A 24,135-nucleotide genomic window follows, 5' to 3' on the forward strand; every position below is an offset into this window, starting at 1 on the left:
GTCTGTGACTGGAATGAGGATCGCTGCTTGATGGCAGTGGCAGAAGTGCTCATTCAGGTGTGCCAGAAAGACAAAATTCTGCATGTTTCACATATAGATGTGTCACAAGCACTAAAATGAAGAAGAATTGGTCATGGAGTCAAATTAAATTCGTATCTTTTTCTTGCATCAAGGCCTCAACAATAAAATGTGTATTTGTTTTCCCACTACACACATTTCAACACAGTGAGAAAAAAGCCCTTAACATACTATCAATCATATGTGGAAGCAGTAGAGACCTGTTCTTCAGAGGATGCTGCTTCCTGGCCCTGACTGAGCTCTGTGCTGATGCCCAAAGAGGTGCAGCCTTCTCCACCAAAGACCCTTATGTGAGGACACTGTGCTGGGGCAAGCTCTGCATGGAATGAGTTTTGGCTTCCAAAAAGCTTTGCCAGCTGTGGGGTATTTGCAGTAATTCTCAGCCTGGGTTTCTTCCCAGTGTCTTGTTTAACTATAGCTTGCTGAGCAAATCCTGCTTCATCAAATGCTTCCTGTATTGTCAAAATACTTTCTGTGCTTTCAGTAACTTACGCTTCCACAGCAAAAATCCTTCGAAGCAAATGTGTACAGAAAATACATTTCCAAAACAGTGTAAAGAAGCTTGAAGTCTACATTCAAGCCATATTAACTAATCCAACTGGTGTAGCCCTAACCTCAGAAAATGAGGTGTCAGAAAATGTCTCCTCTTATTTCTCCTAAAGTCACTTGAAAACAATCATAAGCACCTTCAGTGTAAATAACACGTTACTGGCTTTGGAATTGTATTAGTGTTAGAATTTAGGAGTGAGTTTAATCTCTTCTTTAAAAAGCATCTGCACATTGCTTATGAACCAACATATATCTTACACACAGATCACACCCTGTCAGAGTGACAGCTATGCTTACATCCTCATGCATCACAGTAGTGCTGCATTTTAGACGCTTCTTGTTAAAGCAAACCAACTCCTACCACTGCAGGTTTTCAAATGTTACAGATCCAAGACAGGCACCAGTTACTCCAAGTTCTGAAAAGCCCAGAACTGAAAGGAAAAAACCTTCACACTCCTTATTATGCAATAGCACTTCTGTGCTTATGCAGTGACGCAGAATATCTACTCAGCCTGAAACCTTTCTTTTTGGTTGCATCCTTTTTATCACGAAGTCTGTGTCCCACTGTGTCAGTGTTTCAGAAAGAAACAACTCTACAAATGCATTTTTTCCCCTGAATCAGTTACTAAGCAAACAAATATTTCTGACTGCAGACTGAAAAGGTTCAAACTCCAACCCTAACAGACACTGATAGAAATCATTTCAGTAAACACTTTAATGGCTAATGACATGAGTACTCATTAAAAATATTGCCTCTCTTATTGCAATTTATGAAGATAATGTAACTAGAAAGAAGGAGTAATTTTACATCCAACAATGCAGTAAATGCACACTGGAAAATAATGTCTCATGCATTCCAAGTTCCACTAAGATACCAGAGAAAAAATAAACAGATAATACTTGAATGTGGGTAGTTATCAGGAAAAAAAATATCTTAACAGTTTTATCGTTTTAGCCAATTGCCTACATCCAATCAAATCTATCCGGGTTATAGCTGTATTTCTGATGTTTTATTCTTTCCCCAAAACAAATGGATTGCTTTCTGTTCCTCATACAGTTTTGTTTAACTGTGCCTGTGTTATCAGTCAGTGCTCCAAATCATGAACATGCGGCATAATGCAGTACCATATATTCTGATAAGGAAATGAACTTGGAACTAAGGAAGTGCAGTTTTGCATATGCTGGTCCATGAAGTGCTCATGTGAAATGGATGTATAAAGGTTAGACAAAGAGCAAAGCCATATGTCAGCTCCATTAGCTGCAGTGAATTAGTCCTACATTGAAGAATAGCGATAGTGCAAAGCAGAGCAGCACAACCATCCAGGAAGTAAAGGCAATGCGCAGTACCAGGGTCCAGTAAGCAACTCAGCTACCTGCATGCGATTTTGTGGTTCATAAGGGACATTTTAAAAATGAAACATCCAGGAAAAACCCACAGCTTTTCCTCTTTTACCCAGCATTTCAACTACTCTGCCTTAGAGCAGTACACCATGAACCTTGTCCAAAAATACTGAAAACACTGTTTAACCATTAACTGCATCAGACTTTCTGAAATCAATGCAAAAAGGAAGATTACATACATGTTTTACGTGATTCAGTCTAACCGCTTCTTAATGGTAGAACTTAGCAACTCTGAGCAGGACAGAATGAAAGAAGATGCAGCCTTTAGTTGCTAGAGCAGAATTTAAACTTCTGCTCAGATTTTTCACCAAAGTAGAACTGATACGACAGGCTCCTTTGAAGAGTGGCAGAGGAGGAAGGGATTTTTATTTATTTATAAAATAAACACCTGGAGTACAGTTTTTCAGAGAATCCTGTATGTCTGCACGTGCATTAATGGACAAATAAACCTACTCTTAGCCAAAAAATGTACATGATTTTATAGCGAGTTTAAAACAATTCAGACAGTTCAGTAACAGTGGCTTTGTAAGACAATGGGTAAAACAGTGTCAGGCACTGTAACAGCTGGGTGCTATGTGTCTCATGAAAACACTGCAGTTAAAGCTCCTTCAAGGCTTTGATATCTGAAATTCTTTATGGAAAGGTATCTGTAGCACAATGAGTGTTCCTTTTCGACTTTCTAACAGAAATAGTCTCCTTTGGAGCTCCTGTCAGATTCAGAGTTTTCTCTGCATCACACTGTGGAGACTGGCTGTCTCATGTGTACGTAAGCAGCTTACTTCTGAATCATGAGACTAACCCAGGCACTGCATTTACACATCTAAACTTAGGCAGGGTGAGTGTTGTCCTCATCTCTCTGTACCCTCCACCCCAAGTCTGTTAGTGAGCGGTGCTGAGCACGTCTCAGTGCAGCTGCTCAGTGCTTTCGAGAAGCCACGCTGAAGCTGTGCCAGATTTAGCATCCATTCAGATAACAATGTGCTCCTATCCAGTGATCACTAATGAAAATTTCACAAGGATATCAGATTTCAGTCAAATATTGCTGTCCATAAATACCCTGTGTGATCCTCAAGCTTAAGGAAAATTCTGGGAGGGGAATGCTGGCCTTTTTATTTTTTCAGTATAGCATGTTGTGTAAGAGCATACTGTAGGCAACATAAAAACATTGAACATATGCTTCACCATACTTCCTTAAATTGCACCCCTTTCCTGTGTAAGTATACATACGGTATTAAGCACCTTACTGAGCACTTGGCTGAATCCAAAAGGCTTGCTCTGCCAGGGCCCCTCTGCACGGAGTAAAGGGATGCAGTTTTAAAGTCCTCCTTAGTTACTGCAAATGTCTGCTTGCGATTCTATATTGAGTGTCATGAGTCATGCCTGGATTTCCATACAGTGTGCAATTGAGTTGCTTGCACTGCATTGTACTGGTTCTCAACCTAATATGGTGAATCACTCTCCTCCAGGGAAGTGCACACAAGTCCTTCTTTATCAGGGAAATAATACTCACAAAGCCCCAGGAAGACCTGTGTATCTGGCATTTTCTATGCAATTTAGTTGTCACTAAGTATTTATAGTGTTTGGAAATTTAGGACCTATGCAACCTTAGCATTCTTCAGAAATTCAGAGAATTACATCCCTTTAACAAGAAACTAGACTGTAATGTATTACTACACACACCTAATTTATTTGAGTTTGGGTTATTAAAATTTATTTGGTAAGTTTATTTATTACATTGCTATTCAAGTGCCTTGGGGTTGGAAAGGAGTCTGAAGATGTGCACTGCTACTTACACTGGCATAAATTTATAATTACTCCACTGTTCTTATAGGCTTGTTACAAATGTTCTCATATACCTGAGAAATGAAGCCAGACAAGAATGATCTGAGTCAGGTGTTCCTCCACAGCTGTGGAGAGGAAGAGAAATGAAAGCTAAGGAAGAGTGAATTTTGTGCTTTTCTATTCTCTTTATTCAAGCAGTTTTCTATTGCATTACCTTGTATTCAAAGGAGAAATAATAAGGATCTTTCTGCCACTCATGCTGATGAGTCAGATATGGTTTGTTTCATAACAAAATTCATTGCTTTCTTGATCTTTCATCCCTCCCATTCTACCAGAATTCTGCATAGGTCAGACTGAAAATAGTGCCTCCTATTTATTTCCATGGAGACTGCAACAGATACAAAGAGCACACTGACACGTTTTCATAGTTTAAAGTCTAAGCTACCAAACACACTTTTTCAATGCAGTCACCATTAGTTGTGCTTTTTCACCAGTCATGAATGAAGCCTGTGTGCCGTGATTATAACAATCTGCATCAGTGGAGGTGACCCACTGTCATTGTCACCACTGCTGAAGTGCACCATTCACTGCCTCACTGTGCTCACATCCACTGTTTGGTCTCCATCAATGTTCAGCAAGCTTTCAGGTGTGCCATTTTTTTTCTGCATGGAGGAATTCAGTGACACAACTTTGCTTCATATGTGATCCCATATCAGATGCCATTCTGTCAGACTGTCCTGCTGCTGCCATCTGTCACACAGCAACAACATGTAATGGGATGTCAGTGGGAAGGTTCAGCCTCTACAACCATATCACCAACATCTGCCTCTGACATTGTAGGTCAATATAATAAAATGGAAAGCATTATTTTTGGAGCAGCTGCTGTTTCTAAAATCCAGAAGATATCAATTCCACATGTTCAAGGTTCATGTGCTTTGTATCAGACTTCCTTGATTTCCTGCCTGTAATCTTTCATCACCTGAGAGTCCAAGCCTTTATCCATTTTTAGGAACATTCATCAACATGTTCTGTCTTTAGAGATGATTTCAGTAACAGCTATGTATGTTTGGGTTGGACTTGATGACCTTGAAGGTCTTTTCCAATCCAGATGTCTCTATGATTCTACGATTCTATGCAACCCCAATTCTATATTGCTTCCACTGAAACAAACATCCCTTGTGTGGGGTGCAAGATGTGGCTAGAATATTATGGAGTAATAAGAGCATGATCATTTTCTGTTAATAAGGGTGAGGCTAAGCCTGCAAATGTCTTCTGCTTCTCTACTCCTGCAGTGCATTTTTGATGCAGTATGCAACTTAATTACGAAGGTCACTATCTCGTGCATTTGAATCCCATTACTATCAACAGAATCCACACATTGTGTGAAAGTTTGCAGGTCCCATAACATAGGAATTTATCAGCTCCCGATCAAGACTCATTAGTAGCAAAGCAGACTGTAGATGGTAATCAACCTGGAATAAGCGCATCTTCAGGACTGGAAAGCTGCCAATTAGCCAAAAGCTGATAAATGTGAAACAGCACTGCCCAGCTAGAAGATAATGGCCATTCTCCTCTAGAATTACCAGATAATATATACAGAGAAACAGACATACCAATGCATGAAACAATATAAACCTTATGAAGATAAGCATCACTAACTCCTCTTTTTGGTAGCATCAATTTTCCTTCTCTGATAGTGCTTTATACTTGTTTGTAAACAACAACTGGACAGTAGAGGGCTACAGCTCTCTTCTTCCCACCAGCTTAGGTTTTAAGTTTTTCTAGCCTGAAGAAGGTGAAGAAGGAGATGAGCTCTAGCACCTCAGCTAACTAGAATATAATTGCAAGAGAGCCACAATCACTTTTTGTTTACCCGGAAAGAAGGAAGGGCTGAGTCATCTTCGGGAACATGGCATGCTTAGTACCTGCTGTACCATCTGTGCAACCACAGATCAAAACCTTCTGGTTCTGGATTATTCTTAATGTGCTCCAACTATTGTTGTCCACAAATAGGTTACATGGAAGACCTTCAAGTAGATTATAAAGTGTTTGTGGTATTTTTAGGTTTAGCTACAATGTGAATCCACAGCAGCTACTTTTTGTGCTTAATAATACCCTGGATTTGTAGAGATAAAAACAGCATGACAAAGATAAAGCTGTATTGCAGGAGACAGCCAGAAGCTATGTCATGCTGCTGCTGCACGGACTGCAGTCAGGAGCTAAATGCAGCAAGATGAAGGGCAAAGAGAAGATCCAAGTGTCAGGGAACACTGGCCTGCTTTGGCATACATTTCTCTGTGCACATCAATCCCAGTCAGACTGGCAATAATCATAGTAATCAAAGTACATCCTATTTGTCCCATTAACTAACAGCTGTTTTTTTACAATCTGTGGTAGCAAAGGCCATGTGTATGATTATGGCATTCACTTTTGGTACTCTTGTCATACTTCTATGTCAGAACATAGTCAGAAGTACTCAGCTTTATTCTGCGTTAAATAGAAATTCTGAAAGATCAACTAGGAGCTGCCAGCCCCAAGATGGATTCTTCTCCTGGGTGCTGCTCAGCATCTTCATCCACTCAGCTCAGTTCTCTGCTTGGGACAGGCTGAGGCCTGGCTCCAATCTGGAATGTCTCCCACCCCTCTCCATTGCCTCAGCACCCACGCCATGGCACAGGCAGCTGGCAGACATGCATTTCTGACACTGCAGATAAGTGGCACAGGGCTGTTCTGCACAGCCACACTAGGTGGGGGAATTACCTCTCTGCATTACTTAATTTCTCCTGTGAACATCAATGGATTACTTCATATTAGGCTACTAATTCCATTTCTTGTTGAGATAAAAAAATAGCTCACGGGTTTTCTGCCTTCCTGTCAGTTTTTAATAATTTTAATCATGTTGTAGGTGCATGGGCATGTGGAGTATCTGCTGAGGCACTCCTTTCATGCTGCTGTGCTGTTGAAATGGAGAGCAGTCAGTTGAGGCATATATCTAGAAAGGAACTCACAATGCACCTTAATTATCTGACAATGCTGTCAGGAAGACATTTTTTTAAATAACATTTATAACAAAGAGAACTTATAATCACAGAATAGAATCATAGAATCATTCAAGTTGGAAGGGGCTTTTAAAGCCCATCTGGTCCAACTCCCCTGCAATGAACAGGGACACCCTCAGCTCCATCAGGTGGTCAGAGCCCCATCCAGCCTGACCTTCAGTGTCTCCAGGAACGGGGCATCCACCACATCTCTGAGCAACCTGTGCCAGTGCCTCACCATGCTGATTGTAAAAGCCTTCTTCCTTATGTCCAAACAAAATCTGCTCTCTTTTAGCTTGAAACCATTTCCCCTTGTCCTGTCACCACAGACCCTGCTAAAATGTCCTTCTTTCTTACAGCCCCCCTTTAGATACTGAAAGGCCATCAAGTCTCCCCAGATCCTTCTTTTCTCCAGGCTGAACAGCCCCAGTTCTTTCAGCCTGTCCTCGTAGGGGAGGTGTTCCATCCCTCCAACATTTCTGTGGTTCTCCTGCGGACATGCTCCAACGGGCCTAGGTAACCCTAATAAAGTGGGATAGCAATACCTAATTCTTGCTCCATCTCAAGTCCCCACCCTGCTGACCCAGCAAATTGCACAGAAGACTTCAGATGCCCTGTACCTGCAGCCTGCTCTTCCCAGCACAGTCCCATGTGTTTGTGGGTGCTGCTCAGCAGTATTGTCAAATCCAGGAGGGTTTGCAGCGTTGCAAAGTGGATGGAGTAGAAGGCTGAAGGCTGACTGAGTGTGCTGTTGAATGCTGAGAGAGGAAACACAGCTGAAATCCACAGCTCCTCAAGGGATTTAATATGTCCTGATTCATAACAGCAGCTGAGGCTCTGCTTGCAAGGCATCTGAAAGCTTTTTGTACCACTGGAGCTATACACTCAGACTCTAGGCAGCCATAAATGCACAGGAATACCCCCGCTGTGTCATATCACACCGCCTTTCTGAGCCCAGGTTTTATTGTATATATCTTATTCACATAAGGCTGATTACTTTCAGGCAGTTATTAATGTTACATTTTTACCATCCCAGATTTTATAGGGCTTTGTCTACATTAGAATTTGCTGAAATTGGTCTCACTTTCCCAAATGTCATTATCTTTAAACCCTTTGAAAGGAGTTGTGCTGCATTTTCCTTACCTGTCAGGCAGAGCCGTGGTTTCAGCTGTCTGGGCACATTTGACCTCTCTGTGCCTGTTCTGCCAGTGGTAGCCATGCCCCACAGCCAATCTCAGCCCTGGCTTTGCCAAGCTGTAGTATGGCAGTGGACCTGCCAGGCTTTCCCCAAGGTCTGTAATGCAGTGGCATTTTCCCTTGCATCAATTTCCTCACATGTCTCTTTATTAGCTTTGTCTGCTACCCACATGCTCCATGCCTTTTGTTGTTCTCCGCCTGTGATTCAGATGTCTGTTGTTTTGCATTAATTTGCAGCTTTCACTAGTGCTAACTAATCCTCCCAAGTATCAAACTTCATTACACACTGTTAGTTTCTTCTGGATCATTAATGAGGATGTTAAATAGAATAAGTTCTGACACCTATCCCTTTGCTATTCTGTTGAACAAACCCTCCCGGCTTTTCTATATTGTCACTTAGGATTCTATTTGTGGTCTTTCAGCCACCTTTAAAATGAGAGCATTCCTTCTAAGCTCAATTTACATTAATTTATGGAAAGAAAATTTCATTAGTGTGACAAGTGTTTTGCTGCACTCCAAATCTGGTTGTTTTTAGATCCCCTCCTACCTTGCCCTCTGGTGCTCATTTGATAATTCTCTCCAAATAAGAAAATCAATAATACCACCAAGCAACACTTGTTTCTTACGGCTCAGGGGTTTGTGACTATCTGAATAACCAGCACTACAAATCTCAGAGCACGGTCAGTATTTCACTCCTGTGCCAAGGTTCATCAGCATGCTGCTCCTTAGCCTCACATAGGCGTAATATCTGTTAGGGAACATGGCAGTGGAGGATAAAGTGCTTATCAAAGACTCACAGAACCATTATCCTGAGCTGTAAGGGACACACAAGGATCAAGCCCAGCTCCTGGTTCCACACAAGGCCACCCAAAATTCAAACCCTGTGTCATGCTCCTCACGCATTGCCCCCCAAACTGTTCCTCACCTTTGTAGCCCTGCTTCAGGCACTCTCTAATCATTCCATGTCTCTTTTGTACTGTGGTGCCCAAAGCTGCATGCTGCACTTGAGCCGAAGCTGCACCATCCTGCTCTGCTGCTCACTCCTTTGCGCTTTCAGCTGCTTGTTTCAGCCAAACACATGGATGTCCCAGCACTTGCAGCTCAGATTTGGTAAAGTACTCCCCATAATAAGTATTTTTCATTGCTGTGAGTAGGCTCTGTCCTCTCTCTGCTTTTGTTACTGTTCTCCGTTCCAGCTAATCTCATTGGAGTGACAGCACTGTAAGGAAGGTTCCAGTCTTCATCCTTCCACTCCAGGGGAACATCAGACTCTCTAAATATGGATGTCTCTTCCACTACAGTACATATTTGGATTAGCGTCACTTCACGCTTTATTTTCAGGCTAGTTCTGGTTCTTGTTTTGCAGTCAGCAAGCCATAAATCCTCAGTAACCTGGGTAACACAGAGCCTTCCTGTGCTATCTGGACATGAGTTTGGAGCACTCCCAGCCATAGAGGTTGTATTGCTTGCATTGAAAGTGAAGCATACTGCAAAAACAAGTGAGCACAGCCCAACTGCTGAACATGGCACAGGTCTGACATCAAAGATTCATCTGAAAGGAAACTCCCACAGTGCCTTTGGTGCACACCAGCCTTGCATCCAGTAGAGCTGTTTTCACAGGGTTTTACTCCATAGTCTCATAGGCGCTTCGTAACTAATATGTTATTTCTGAGTGGAAAGTGAATAGGAAAGTATTTTGTTTTGTAGTGCATGAAAACTGATGTCTTTTTTTACACTCAGCAAGAACCAATGTGCTCAACTCTTGTTTTCCTGGTTAACAAGAAGACCACATGTAATTAAAAGGCTTTCAGGTGCCTCCCTGTCTAACATGCTTATAAAACATACCATGTGTTCAGCCTGCCTTGAAACTCACTGAGCTTGTTAAAACATAAAAATTGTACTAAATAATTGGACAATTACCAGTATTGAGAACATCTTTCATTTTAGCACTGGAAAATTACACCCTTTACTGAGAAGGTAATTTTCATAAAAATCAACACTTTGGGATAAGAATTTATTAAACAAGTAAAGGTTGATTATGACTACTCAATAAAAGCTTGAAACAGTCGAAGGTAAAGTACCAATAGTATGAAAACCTCTTGCTCTTTTTACTTACCAAGTAATCTATTGATGTAATAATTCAATCATACAATTTCAATGGTAGTGTCACTTCTGTCATCAGTTAAATAGCTAAAAAAAACCCACAATATCGCTGTAAAGAATTACAGAATTACCTCCTAATTTTTATGCTTTCTTGCGACCTTCAGAAAGAATTTCTCCACAGCATCGCCTGTTTTCCCCTGGCTCATTGAGACCATATGTTTTGTTTCTAATTAAAGCATGACCTTGCAGCAAGGATGACTGTCTTCTTGTCATCAGCTGCATGAACTGTTCTTCCTGACTTCCTTAGGTATGCAACAGTCATGACTGATTTAATCCATCCATGCTCTTTAAGACCTACAAGTCTCCTGTCAGATGATTTTTTTTCCCCTTTCCTTCAGCTGTGCTGCCCCACTCCTATGAATTTAAAGCTGCTGTGTCATGTTAAAACTTGAATTTGATTCAGTGTCTTAATTACATATTTACTTGAAAATGTTTTGAGGTTGTGTCATGTTTTCTGATCCTTTAACAATTTGGGCTGATGGTTACAATGAAATTTTGTTTCTATGAGTCAAAGGAAGATGCTGACTGGATAATGGGATGTGAAGGAACTACTACCTGTCACATTCACAGGGTATTCATCCCATCCTGTGAGCAGGATTTTCTGAGTGACAAAAGTCCCTGGATGTCTTAGAATAATTTTATGGGAACCACCTTTTGTTTCCTTGACTAATAAAGCAGGTATGAAGATGGTACTGACTTCCTATTTCAGCCCTGTAGCTTGTTCCTCCTAGGCAGGTATTCAGTTTTGTTAGATTATTTTCTCAAATCTTTGTGTTGGTATGTTTAAACCAGGTTCATAAAGAGAGTCAGGCTCATTTAATTTTTGTACACGCAGAGTTAAGTAAAACACACTGTTATTCAACAACAGCGAACAACCAGGAACAAACAGGGAATTGATAGTTGCTGTTGTGAATCAAATGCACAAGGTTTTGTTTCCGTAGCAAGATCTAGCTATTGGTCTGAGGTCTGGAGTTAACAGCTTTGTTTGTGGTTGGGTCTCAGTGATGACAGGGCCTGAATATCACACTGAATACATTCTTCTAAAAACTATGCCAGAAAACAAGCCTGCCAGAAAATAAAGCATCTTATTCCAGAGAGCTGTGCTGCTCAGTGTTCCGTAGGAAAAATAATGATTTGTTTTGTTTCTGATTAGCTAGGAGGAGGAAAAATCCTCATGAAAACAAGGTGGTTATAAATTGCAGTAATTAGGGCTGGATCCTAGGAATCTGCATGTTGAAATGCTCAGCAGCTTGCTTATAATCAGCTGTCTCCCAAGGCAGAAATCACAGCTTTAGATGAGACATGGGGAGAGAATCAGGGCAGGGAGGTGAGATGTCTCATAGTCATTGTGCTGAGCAGAAAATCACAGGGAGTGTTTAGCTGTGAAAAAAAACCAAATCTGGGAGCAAAGCCACTTAAACCAGGTCTAGAGAGAGGTGTCTGACTCTGGCCAGAAAATCTGTGACTTGGCAGTGAGAACCTCCCAGACCATAGTATGAGCCTTCCTTGCAAAATGCAAATGGATTAAAACCAATAAACAAATGTTCCCTAAAGAGCAATCTCCCGCCCTGCAATTAGGCTTCCAGCTGGGAACTGCTGCTCTTGTCACACTTCACTGTCACCTGGGCAAAATGCATCCGGTGTCCTGGTGCACATACTGAGCTCCAGGAGGAGCTTCACCAGACCCAGACTCTGCTCACAGGCTTGTCCTGCATGGCCTACTGATGAACTGTAAGTGTACTTACAGACATTAAATCTCTATCAGTCTCAGTCCTTGACTTCAATGGGATTCAGCAGTGAGAGAGAATGCTATCTTCAGATCTCACACCTCTGTGGCCAGCACCATCAGTAAGAAGTCACTTACCTGTACTAAAATTCAAGGAGCATTTTTCTGTCATAAGCACAAAATGTAACTTCTCAATTAGAAAATATTTTGTCGGTCTTAATCTTGTGATGTATGATGTATGCAGCAAATGCGTAAGAGATAAAAACAACTTTTATGCCAGTGTTTTTACTCTTTGTCTTCCTTATCTGATTTCTGATTGAGCTGATTTTATCTTTGGTGTCAGTGTTGTTTTTTCAAGCCACTAGCTAGGTTTTGCGATCAAGTTTTGAGTAATTTGGAAGGTCAGAGGAACAAGTTTCCATTGCTTTGCTTCACTAAATACTCCAGAAGAAGCTCATCTGATGGGCAAGGTTTGTCTGCAAAACTACTTGACCATCCCCTAAAGGGCAAATCCACAAGATCTCTATGCAAGCATCCAGCATAACACCAAAGAAGTCTCTGAGAACTGTTGATGCTAGAGGGCATCAATGCATCTGGTGGGCTTCAGCAGGAGCTGTCAGGGTGTGAAGTGTGATTCTGCAGCCTGAAACCATAGAATCATAAAATGGTTTGGGTTGGAAAAGACCTTTAAGATCATGTAGTTCCAACCCCCTGCTATAGGCAGGGACGCCTCCCGCCAGACCAGGTTGCTCAAAGACCCATCCAGCCTGGCCTTGAATACTTCCAGGGGGGGGGCATTCACAACCTCACTGGGCAACCTGTTCCTGTGTCTCACCACCCTCACAGTAAATTATTCCTTTCTGATATCTAGTCTAAATTTACCCTCTTCCAGTATAAAAGGATTTTTCCTCATCATGCCGTTACATGCCTTTATGAAAAGTCCCTACCCAGCTTTCCTCTTGGCCTTCTTCAGGTACTGGAATGCCACTGTAAGGCCAACTGGGAGCTTCACTTATTTACACTGAAGTGTCCCAGCTCTCAGCCTGTTCTTGTAGGGAAGGTGCTCCAGCCCTCTGATCAGCTTCAGGTCACTCCTCTGGACACCCTCCAACAACTTCATGTCCTTGTGCCGGGGGCTGCAGAACTGGATGCAGGTCTCTAGATGGGGTCTAATGAGAGCAGGGTAGAAGGATCAATCATCCCTAAGATCAAAGCAACTGGGATTAGGGATGAGAGAAGATAAAGATTTACCATGAGTGGTGTTTGGATTTGAGGCTGAGTAATGGGCAGGGAGGCTAGCTGGATCACAAGGCAATATGTGGGGTGAGAGATGAGATACTGGTCCCAAAGAAGAGGTCATTAGATAGGACTAGGTACCAGGGCATGTCCAGAGACTGAAGTCTGCCATTCTGCAGAGGCTGCAATGAGTTTTAATGTTTCCCACCCATTGAAAACATAAGCAAATTAATGAGCCCTGATGGGGATGTTACCAAGATGACAACTCTAAGGCATCACGTCACAAAGCTTTCCTTCCCTACAGTGAGTCACTGCTCTCATAATGGGAAGTCTAAAGCCAGATGAAAACACAGAGTGGCTGTTCTGGCCAAAGGAGTCTCTCATCAAAAAGCAATAGGAAAGTCATCGTCTGAGTCCAAACATCGACAGAGGAATTCAGGCACATCTCGCTGGGCAGCAAGCCAGCAGGCAAGCTGTTGCAAGAAGTAGAAATCTTTCTTTGTTATGTTCCTGGCATGAGTGTGTCTATGCCAGGTCCCCAGAGCCTTGGTCTGGCAATGAGCCCCATTCATCCCCTTGCCCACAGCTGAGAAGCCAGCATGGTGTCTGCATGTCTTTGCGGTCAGTGTCCAAAGGCACTGAAGATGAGCAAGACAGTGGTTGCGCACCAGATGTTTAAAGGAGCTTAAATAAAACCAGCTCTTATTTTGCCTGCTACTAAAATGCTTCCATGTGGGATAGAACCTGTTGCATGTGGAGTATCTGCCCCCAAACCCATCTCAGTATGGACTCAGTGCATTGGTTCAGACCCATGTCCAAATGGAGCTGCACTCAAAGCCTGTCTGCTAGGCCTGGCAGGAAGCAAGATAACAAATTACATGTAGTGCATCTGCCTTTTGAGAACAGGGCTGAGTCTTGAAGACTGAACAAGGATAGAGATTATATACATTACTGCTCTTGGAAACACTGAATACTTATATAATTGTCAGTAAGAAAGATACCTTTTATGCTTGAATCAGATGTATCAGAACTATTACCCTTGATGTTAAGAGAAAAACAAGCAGAAATCTATTCTATAAATAATCCCTTCTAGACATAGGTAGGATTACTATGATTACTAATTCTTTTTCCTAATTTCTACAGTTATCATCACCTCTTTGTGCCAGGGTTGCCACGAAGACATTTAAAGTCTTTCTACAGTCACAGAAATTGGCTAGCTGAAACTGCTTGATTTTATTATTATTATTATTATTATTATTATTATTATTATTATTATTATTAGTAGTAGTAGTAGTAGTAGTAGTAGTAGTAGTAGTAGTAGTAGTAGTGAAACACCTGAAGTCCTTGAACTTGGTCTGCCTCCATCTGTTACCAGTGGCTGCCATTATCTACTACCTGACCTTACCAACAACTTCTACCTCACTGAGCTCACTGTGTATGTACAGTGAAGCTGACCCAACATTTTTTATTCATTGTTTATGTCCTATTCTTATAGAAAGTTTTTGTCCTGTTTATCTGAGAGTTTACGTGATTGAACAAGAGAGCAAAACAGGTATTAGGTAAAGTCAGAGAAAGAGATGGAAAAGAAAAACCTCAGGCTGAATTTTTAGATAAGCGTTCTTTTATAAGAAAACGGATTACCCAGACAGACCTCTGCAGCCCTGTGCAAGGGAAGAGGAATAAATGAGCGTCATCGTGCAAAATGAGCCATCCTTACAAGGCTCATCTTCTTGTTTGGAGCTCCACCTCGTGGACATTGGCCACCAGCGGTGGTCACTGGTGACGAATCATGGAGTCTGTCAAATCTCCTGGGCAGACCTGGAGCCTAATGAGGTTGTTACAAACGGGGGTACTTTGCAGTGATCTTTCTTTTCCTTTCTTTTTCCTTCCTATTGTTTCTCTTTTTGTAAATAAAGTTCATATGTGCTGTGTTTGCGTCAGGAGGTGTGTGAAGTATGAGACTGGAAATCTGTAGAAAATAAGGCATTTTTCAATGAACAAAGTATGATATCTGAGTAGATATTCAAGACAGAAACACAAGATATTTGTGACTGATGCTGACTTATGGGCATTATGGCCACGGTCAGGAAACCCTGCACTTGAGAGAATATATCATTCAATTCTCTGGACTAAGCCTTGTTGAGGCATAGTACATAGGACAGACATGGCTCAAAATTTCTGGCTGCCATTCCCGACAAAGAAGCCCCCCAGTTTACAGCATTTGGAGAAGATGATGGAGCAGGGTTCACCAAAAGCCCGTGTACTGTCTGAGAGCCAGACTCTTGTTTTGCTGTGTAATACAGATCTGTGTATATACAGACTGAGCACTAAACAAATCCTTTGCTGAACAGCCAGCTGGACAGTTTCCAAGATGCTCTTAATGATCAGCTGAAACAAGAACATCCTGTTGAGTGCCTTATCAGATAGGCAATTTCCCCCATGATTTGGCAGCCCTGAGCTGTCCTCTCCAAAGTCTGCAGAGCTGGTGGTTCCAGCACAGGACCCAGGAGCATAAAACAGCCATACCATAGTTGCTGGCATTGCCCAATCACTTTCAGTGCAAAATTTATCCTGAAAGGAAAAAATAAAATAAAATAAAATAAAATAAAATAAAATAAAATAAAATAAAATAAAATAAAATAAAAATAAAATAAAATAAAATAAAATAGCTATAAGGTGCTAAAGCTAAAGTCTTTCTTGCTGGTTTTCATAGTCTGTTCTTCAATTCCCTTCAGTTAACTGAGGAGAAAAGCTACTCAAACCTTGAAGATGTAGCAGCAGACCATTGGCCCCAAAGAAACAAAATCTGGTGCTGAGAATGAAGCACAAGAACGAACTGGTGTTCACTCTGACACGCTGGATCCCCAGTCACATTTCCATTCATTCTGTTGCTTTTTAACTCTCTCCGTATTCTCCTCATTAACATGACGGATGAGTGCCCTCTAGTAAGCGTGATCGACGCGATCAATGCACAAACCAAACGCCTGTTGCAGCCCAAGCGCTCTAGAGGGCACCCTGCTCTTAGAGCACCTCTGGCAGAGGGCTGTCTGGCCAGCAAAGTGTAATGTCATCCTTCCTGAAGACACGGGAGAGTTCTCACTGCAGGGACCTGTACCAGTCCTTGCTCCTGAGAGATTTCAGCTCCCCATGGGCAATCTAAAAAGAGAGTATTACAGCAAAAACTGTATATCCAATTATGATTTTTCTCACTGACACTGAATAAGCATTGGTTTAAACAATGTCAAGGAACAGAGTATTCAGGGAACAGCCTGAAGCACAGCCATCTGTCTGAACATGGCCAGGGCTGGAGGGCGGCCAGACCATCAGCCTGTGGGTGCAGATCAGTACTGGGATCAAGAAAGGGAAATGAAGCTGTCTCAAAGCACTTTTGAGGATGACCAAAGTGGATATCAGCGTTGACTACCAAGCTAAAAGCAAGTAGAATAGTGGTATGCATGTAAGCCCTAAGTTCCATACTGTGTAAGTATCCTATAAACCAGATTTTGTTCTTCCAAAACATACAAGCATTCTTGTCATCACAGTCTTAATAATACACTTTGCCAGGAGGAGGCTCCAGTGTAGCCAGCCTGGCTAGCTGGCTAAACCCAGGGTCCTATTTTGCATGCAGAGCAGAGCAGTGCTAATGAAGAAGTGCAATCAGCTGCAGGAATGGTCTTCGGGGTGAACCACTGACTGTAACAGGGATGCTTTCCAACAGCAAGTGTGCACCATGCCTTAGCACTACGGTTAGGGTCTGGGTTAGAATTAGGATTTATAGTTAGGGTTAGAGTCTGGTTTAAGGTTACTGTTTTGATCAGTGATAGAGACAGGGATAGGGTGAGGGCTAGGATTAGGGTTTCCTTTAGGGTTAGGATTTCGTTAGGGTTAAGTTTACGGTGGAGGTTAAATTTAGGGTTAGGGTTAATGTTTGAGTTAGGATTAGGAGAACACTGGGGATAGGTTTAGGGTTAACGTTAAGTTTATTGTTAGTTTGGGTTTAGGATAGGAATAGGATTTGGGTTAGGTCTACGTCTGGATTTACTTTAGGGTTATGTTTGGGCTTTATGGCTTCCTTAAGGTTTGGGATTTAGATTTAAGGCTAGAGTTACATTTGGGGTTAGAGTTAGGACTGGGATTAGCACCTGAGTTAGAGTTAAGGTATGGGTTAGGGTTAGAATTCAACATTAGGGTTGAGGTTCAGGATATTTTTAGGGTAAGGACTTAGTGTTAGGTTTAGGGGTAGTATTACATTTTTTTGTTAGGGTTATGATTTAGTGTTATGAATTAGATTTGAGGGTTTTGTGTTTAGGAGCTAGGGTTAGCATTAGAGTTAAGGCAGGGGTTAAGGTTTGGCTTAGGTGTTTGTGTAGCGATAGGAATAGGGTTGCTAAATTTAGGCCTAAAAAAAGTGGGTTGTTGCAAAGTTTGGAAACAAGGTCTGGCAGGAATGTCCATGGTCTGGCTGGGAGTCTGCCCCAGCATTAGGAAGGCTGCCTGATTGCCAGTCCCTTGCTCTAACCCCAAGGCAAGGCTTCCTTCCCCAGCAGTGTGCAGATCACTCTGCTCAGGTAATGCTTGGTTTGGCTGTGGTCCTGTGAAAGCATTTGCAATGCCAAGTGAAATAATTCAGGAGAACTGTATTTGGCCATTCCATTGCATTTTATGGCTGGCAGAGAGGAATTCAGGTTTAGTCTGGTCAGTGCAGTTTTGTGTTTTGAGCAGTTTTGTGTAAAGAGACAGTTTTATTACTTGCAATTAAGTAACAGTTGGATGTTTGCTGGCACTTGTTTACTGTCTGGAAGAGGCAAGGAAAAGCCAAGTGAAATGAGTCACAGGCAAACATGAGTTTGACCATTTATCCTTGAAGTACAATTTTGATTTCAAATCTTATCTCTTAAAGCTTAAACAGTCTCTAGAAATACAGTGAATCTAGAATCCATGATGCTGTTGTCTTTAAAACTAATTTGCCAGTATGAATTCATTTCATTTGCTGGGCAAGATAAAACCTTAAAGTGACTTTGATTTTTTTTTTTTTTTTTTTCCTTGGAAGAAAGGAACAGAAGCTAAGCAATAACCAATCATTTAAAATTTCCCAGACAGTAGGGGAATATTAAATATGAAATTCCAAGCCAGCCAAGCCTATATCTGTGAAGAGACACAAGGACAGGCTGGCACTGGGGAAGAAGCTGGCTGTGTCATACCACCAGCAGCAGGGAGCAGTCTGGGCAGTCATGGTGGAGGTACAGCTGTCCTGAAGTGTTCTCCACTGCGATGAAAACAAACATGAGTCTATGCACTCTCACCATTTATCTATGGATAAATACTGAAGCAAAGAATCAACAAATAATAAGATCTCTTGAAGTTCTCCTGAAAAGCTGATATTCCTTTTTGGAAAGATGAGTAACTCAGCATAAAAGTAACTATTCCCCTCAGCAGAGGAGTCATCAGATGACATGGAGCAAAGTGAAAGTCAGACTAGTTAGTCTCCTTTGACTTTGAATTGGATGAGTGCATTAATCCAGCAGTAATCCAAATAGCGTCAGAATCCCCAGGGAGAAAACCTAGCCCTGGCCAGGCAGAACTCAGGAAGGAAACCTGCATCTCAGCTTTCATTCTCCAACAGACGACACAGAAGTAGTAAGCCTGTTATTCTGGAAAATCCCCCTATAGATCAGGGAATATACAACAATAATCATAACTTCTGGGGAAGACAGTTATCTTGCTTGTATCTGTGTAGGAATGCAGAAAAGTTGCAGGTACTGAATGATCCAGCAGGAAATAAAGCTCACAGATGGACAGAGAGTGATCAGAGATGTCTGGGGCTCAGCACAACTGTTGCATTCCTCAGCCAGATTCAGAAATCTAACAGAAATACTGATATTGCAAAGTTGCAGGAAGATGTGAGGGGCGGACAACGGGAGAAGCTTTTCTGAAGTTTATTTACTGTACTAGATACATTTATTTTCTGAGATCCCAAAGAATACATTAAAAAAGTGGCAAATTTTGTAATGATGGGGCAAATTTCAAATGGAGTTTTTGCCTTGTTTTGCCCTCAAAGTCCATCGTTCAGGAGATGAAGAGCTGTGAGGAACCTGGCTCCATCATTATGGCTCCACCATAAATGCATGGTGCTCATGAAACTGCTCTTTAAGCACAGCAATTTGACAGAACACACAGTGCATTCTGAGGGATAGGGTGCATTTTAGCAAAATCCTTATCTCACTAAGAAAAATGAGTTTGAGAAACGCTTTCCACTGGGAATTTAATTAGTTTTAAAGCAGTTTTGAGAGAGGGATCAACTTCACTGTCTTCATCCAGATGCTCAAGGCACGGACAATTCTTTGTAACTCCCTGTGATCAGATGCTTCTTCAGATGCTGGACCCCAAACTTAACATTTTCAACATCTCCACTTTTTGTTTGCAACTCTTATATTTATGGATTTGCTTGTATACAACTGGATTCTGACTCTGTTTCAGAGTATTGTGTCCACCACCTTTATACCTCATGGTCATTAACCAGTTTTCTAAGAGGTTTTTTTCACTTTGTAAATGTGGAGCTTAGACAGCCTCACTTCATTCTTACAGATTAATTCACAGCATCACAGAACTATCAAGGTTGGAAAAGACCTAGAAGATCATCTAGTCCAACCATCACCAATACTTCCCAGCTAAATCATATTCATCAACACAACATCCAAATATTTCTTGAACACTCCCATGATAGGTGACTCCACCACCTCCCTGGGCAGTGCATTCCAATGCCTGAATACCTTTTCCGAGAAGTAATACTTCCTAATGTCCAGCTTGAATCTCCCCTGGCTCAGCTTAAAACCATTCCCTCTAGTTCTATCACTGATTACACGAGAGAAGAGGCCAACTCCCAGCTCACTACAACCTCCCTTCAAGAAGTTATAGAAAGCAATTCAGGAGAAATGTCCTTCACTTAAATGCCTTGTTATCACTCTTTGTGTAAGAGACTTCTTGAGAAGATGGAAGTACAAAGCTGAACATTGTGATAGTTTTGTAGTGAATTTGTAATATTTTTGCAGTCATTTTACAGACCATGTCATAAGAGATGCATGTATCCTTATATCTCACCATGATCTGATCTTTAAAACCAAAGCAATAACTTCTAATTTAACAAGTTTTGGAGGCAGAGTGCTAAGTGGAGTTTTGGAGGCAGTGGCGTCAGCATAGGCATGGAAGGTGTTCCTGAAGCCAGAGGCTCACAAAATCAACCTGAATCCACACTGCAACGTGCATGCAAAATACACAGTGATACCAACCTGACAGGTTGCATCTCATGAGGAAATCCTTCAGCTCCACAGATCTGCATCTCACTCAGCTATTAAAAGTTAACTATGAAATTAACTATGAAAGAAACCACCCAAACACCCATCCAGCTTCAAACTCTGTTCCAAGAGTATGCCATGTCCCATTTGGTAGAAATTCAGACAGTAATTCTTCCAACAGCTAAGGTGTAAGTAGAACATCAGCTTCCTTCTGTAGATAGAAATCTAAGTACATAGGTGACAATCAGGGCCTGGAACTCTGATCACCCATCCCTCAGCCTTCAGCCCAAACCATGTAAAATAATCTAAGGATCAAGAAAAAAAAAAGCAGAGAGAAAATTAAGTTAATGTCCTTGCAATAGTTATTTTAAAGTCTGCAGTCCTATAGCTAAGACATCTACATGACAAGAAGCTATGATTCATTACATTAATAGTTTGCTCTCTGGCCACTTTTCTGGAGGATTTTTGCTTTGCAATCGGTTTTAAAGGTCTGTAGCTCAGTCTGCATTATTGTCAACCTTCCCTGAGAGCACAAAAGGCTGGTTCCAGAAGAGGCATTACACTACACGCTGCATATGAAAAGTAATGCAGCTAATGCACAAACACCAATAATACCAATGTATAATTGTTCTTCATTGTAATATCAGAATCATTTAGTCTGGAAAAAGCCTTCAAGATCACCAAGTCCACCATCAGCCTCATATACCAATCTCCACCACTAAAACCCTTAGTGCCACATTCACGCATTTCTGAAGTACCTCTGGGGGTTGGTGGGGACTCCAGCGCTGCCCTGGCAGCCTGCTCCACTGCTTGACTACTTTTTCCTTGGAAATATCTCTTCTAGCAGCCAATTGAAACCTCCTGTGGCACAATTTGAAATGATTTCCTTGCATCCTAGTATTATTTCTTGGGGTATTTTCCTGTGTCCACTAGTCAGAACAAAGGTACTTCGAGATGGGGAAGAGCACAGACAGAGACAGGGCTTAATTCATGTTCCCAGTTGGTATTGCTCAAATCAGTTCAGCCCTTTTAGTGTTAATAGAAGGCAGAGTAACAGCCGAGTGACTGAAAGCGTCGCCCTGGCTGAACCCTGCTGAGGGCAAGCCTAATTACACAGTGTTTAAAATGGTGTCACAGCATCCTGCCTATATCAGGGCTCCTCAGCTTGCTGACAGCAAGATTTTAGCTTTAAATATCCCTTCTGAAGACATGACTCCTAGAGCGCTGGAATGCTATGATTTCTGACATGTTACACATACTGTCATCCCCTCATTGGGTTAAATCATTTCACCAATTAGAAATGATGCTCCAAATGTGTGTTTCAAAAGTTTTCTTTATTTAAGCAAAAGTTTTGGTTTTAAATGCAATAATAGATAATTAAAAATCAGGTAAGTTCATTTCAGTGCTGCCATTCATTCTTTTAAAAGAGAAATAAAAAAATAAAATTAACGTAGTGACAAGGCAGCCATCAATGCAGTTAAATGTAGGATAACGTAAGTATAAAACTGGTGGTATTTTTCTCTCTTTATCTTATAGATAAGTCTTACCTGGATATAGATGTGGATCTAGATAGACATGTAAATGCATGCGTGTTTTCTATAAGTTCGTCTTGAGTGCCACATAAATAATGGCAGTGTGCCATCATAAATGTAACTACAGTTCACTTCCACAAGAGTTGATATGCATCTCTTTTCTCAAGAAGTGTGATTTTAAAGTAAATCGAGAGCAAATCAAAACTTGTTTTGTCTGCACCTTTCAAAATTGTCAGCAGGTCCTCCTGATTTCAGAGGATCTAGTAGGCATAAATAAAATCTGTTATGAACGCAAATGTAGCAGGATGGTTTCCAACCCACCATCCAGCTCTCACCCTGAGCTCTAACACTGCAGTGAGCACATGGACTTCCAGATCTCCCCAAGCAGCCCTGAGCTTGCTGGAGGATATGCAGAGAAAAGAATTAACTGTGTGGAATCCTTTAATCTTCTGTAGCTTTTATTTGAACCTGTCTCCTCCAGGCAATTTCCAAATTCTGCTCTTCATCTAGTGATCTTTTAATGACAATTGAGTGTGCCTTCTCAAGCCCTTGCATGTGGATATGCACTTATAGGTGGATGGGGATGCTGCTTAACACCAAAGAACTAAAGCCACTGCAGCAAAGAACAGAGAATTGCCTTGTCCCTGCCCTTGTTCATCATCGCAGAGTGAGGCAGCTAATATTCAGAGATCAGTCTAGCAAATGATTTTAGGAACTACTTCTCCTGTTGGCTCTTAGACAGAGACCCTCATTGACAGTGAGGTCAGTGTAATGATTTTTATAGCCAGGATTTTTGTCATGATCACATCTGACCCAGACACACTGATTGTTCATCTTTTGTGAGAAAGTTGAAATGCAGAAACCCCCGAGGGAACATTTTTTATGCAGTTTAAATCTCTTCTATCCATTTTTGCTTAAATTGTTACTTTTTGTTTACAGATACAAACCAAACTCCTATTTTAGCCAGCACACGTAAATATTTGCACAGATTTACCTTTCTATAACTAAATAAATATAGATTTCTTTAACATCAAAATAAAGTTCCATGGCCTTCCTAAACCTTTCTGTCCACGCCAAATTAACTTTGCTGCAGATTAGGATCATGTCCCTAAGTCTTGATTGAGTTTCATTAACATTTAACCCATTTAAAGGAATGCAAATTGGAGTGTACTCTTTATCCCTGCTCTCACATGTTGCGTGTCTGGTTTAGCTGAATTTGCTGCTTACTCTTCAGGGATCTGATCTTTCAGCGTTTTCATCTAAACAGCATTCCTTTTCCCAAGCGCTCAATAAAATCCTTCTCCATGGGGAGCAGGAGTCAATAGGGTCTTCAAGGAAACAAAACAAAGAAGTGACCATGAAATGAATTTTCTGCATGGACATCTGACACATCTGAGGAGCCATCTGGCACTGAGTTCGCACCTAAAGCAATTTGATAGGGATGGTGGTGAAGTGAAGCTGGAAATTCTGTAATTTATATTCACAGACCTAATCCAACCATTAGTTCCTTTGAGTAGCAGCATGAGAGTGACATCCAGCCTATTTAAGATACCTTCTTTGACCAACTCTTGAGAGCTGGCAAAATTAGCATTCATGTCTCTTTGTTACTGGTGACTCCTGTAAGGCACCAACAACACTCCCTGATGCAGCAAAGGGAGAGAAGGGCAGGAAATTAAGTCTACCCAACCTCCCCCCCCCCCCCCCCCCCCCCCGAAAAAAAAAAGCTGTCAGCAGGAAACCTCCTATTTGGGCTTTTTAAAGGCTAAGTCCCATAGAGGCAGAGAAAAAAGGAAAAAGAAGGAACTACAGAAATGTTCTCATGTCCCCAGGCAGAGGACTGAAAAACCAACTGGGCTTTGAATAGCTCCTTCAAAAGTAGTTTTCGGTTTCTCATAACTACAAAGTGTTGCTTTCCCCCACCCAGGTGGTGTGTGAAGCAGCAATACATAGCAATTCATGAGATTCACCATTTGCAGCTGGAAGAGCTGAAATGCAATAATATCCTAATTGGCCAGAAAGGTCGCTACCTCTGGTCTGTGAAGGGAAATAAAGCGTGACAAGTCTCCTTTGGCAGTGCAAAACAATGAGTTACAGTTTCAAAATTCAATCTCATAAATGCAAAATTGAAACCTCACGTCAGC

This window comes from Coturnix japonica, chromosome Z (genome assembly GCF_054131305.1).
Source record: "Coturnix japonica strain WE chromosome Z, WE-NBRP24, whole genome shotgun sequence".
Taxonomy (NCBI): Eukaryota; Metazoa; Chordata; class Aves; order Galliformes; family Phasianidae; genus Coturnix; species Coturnix japonica.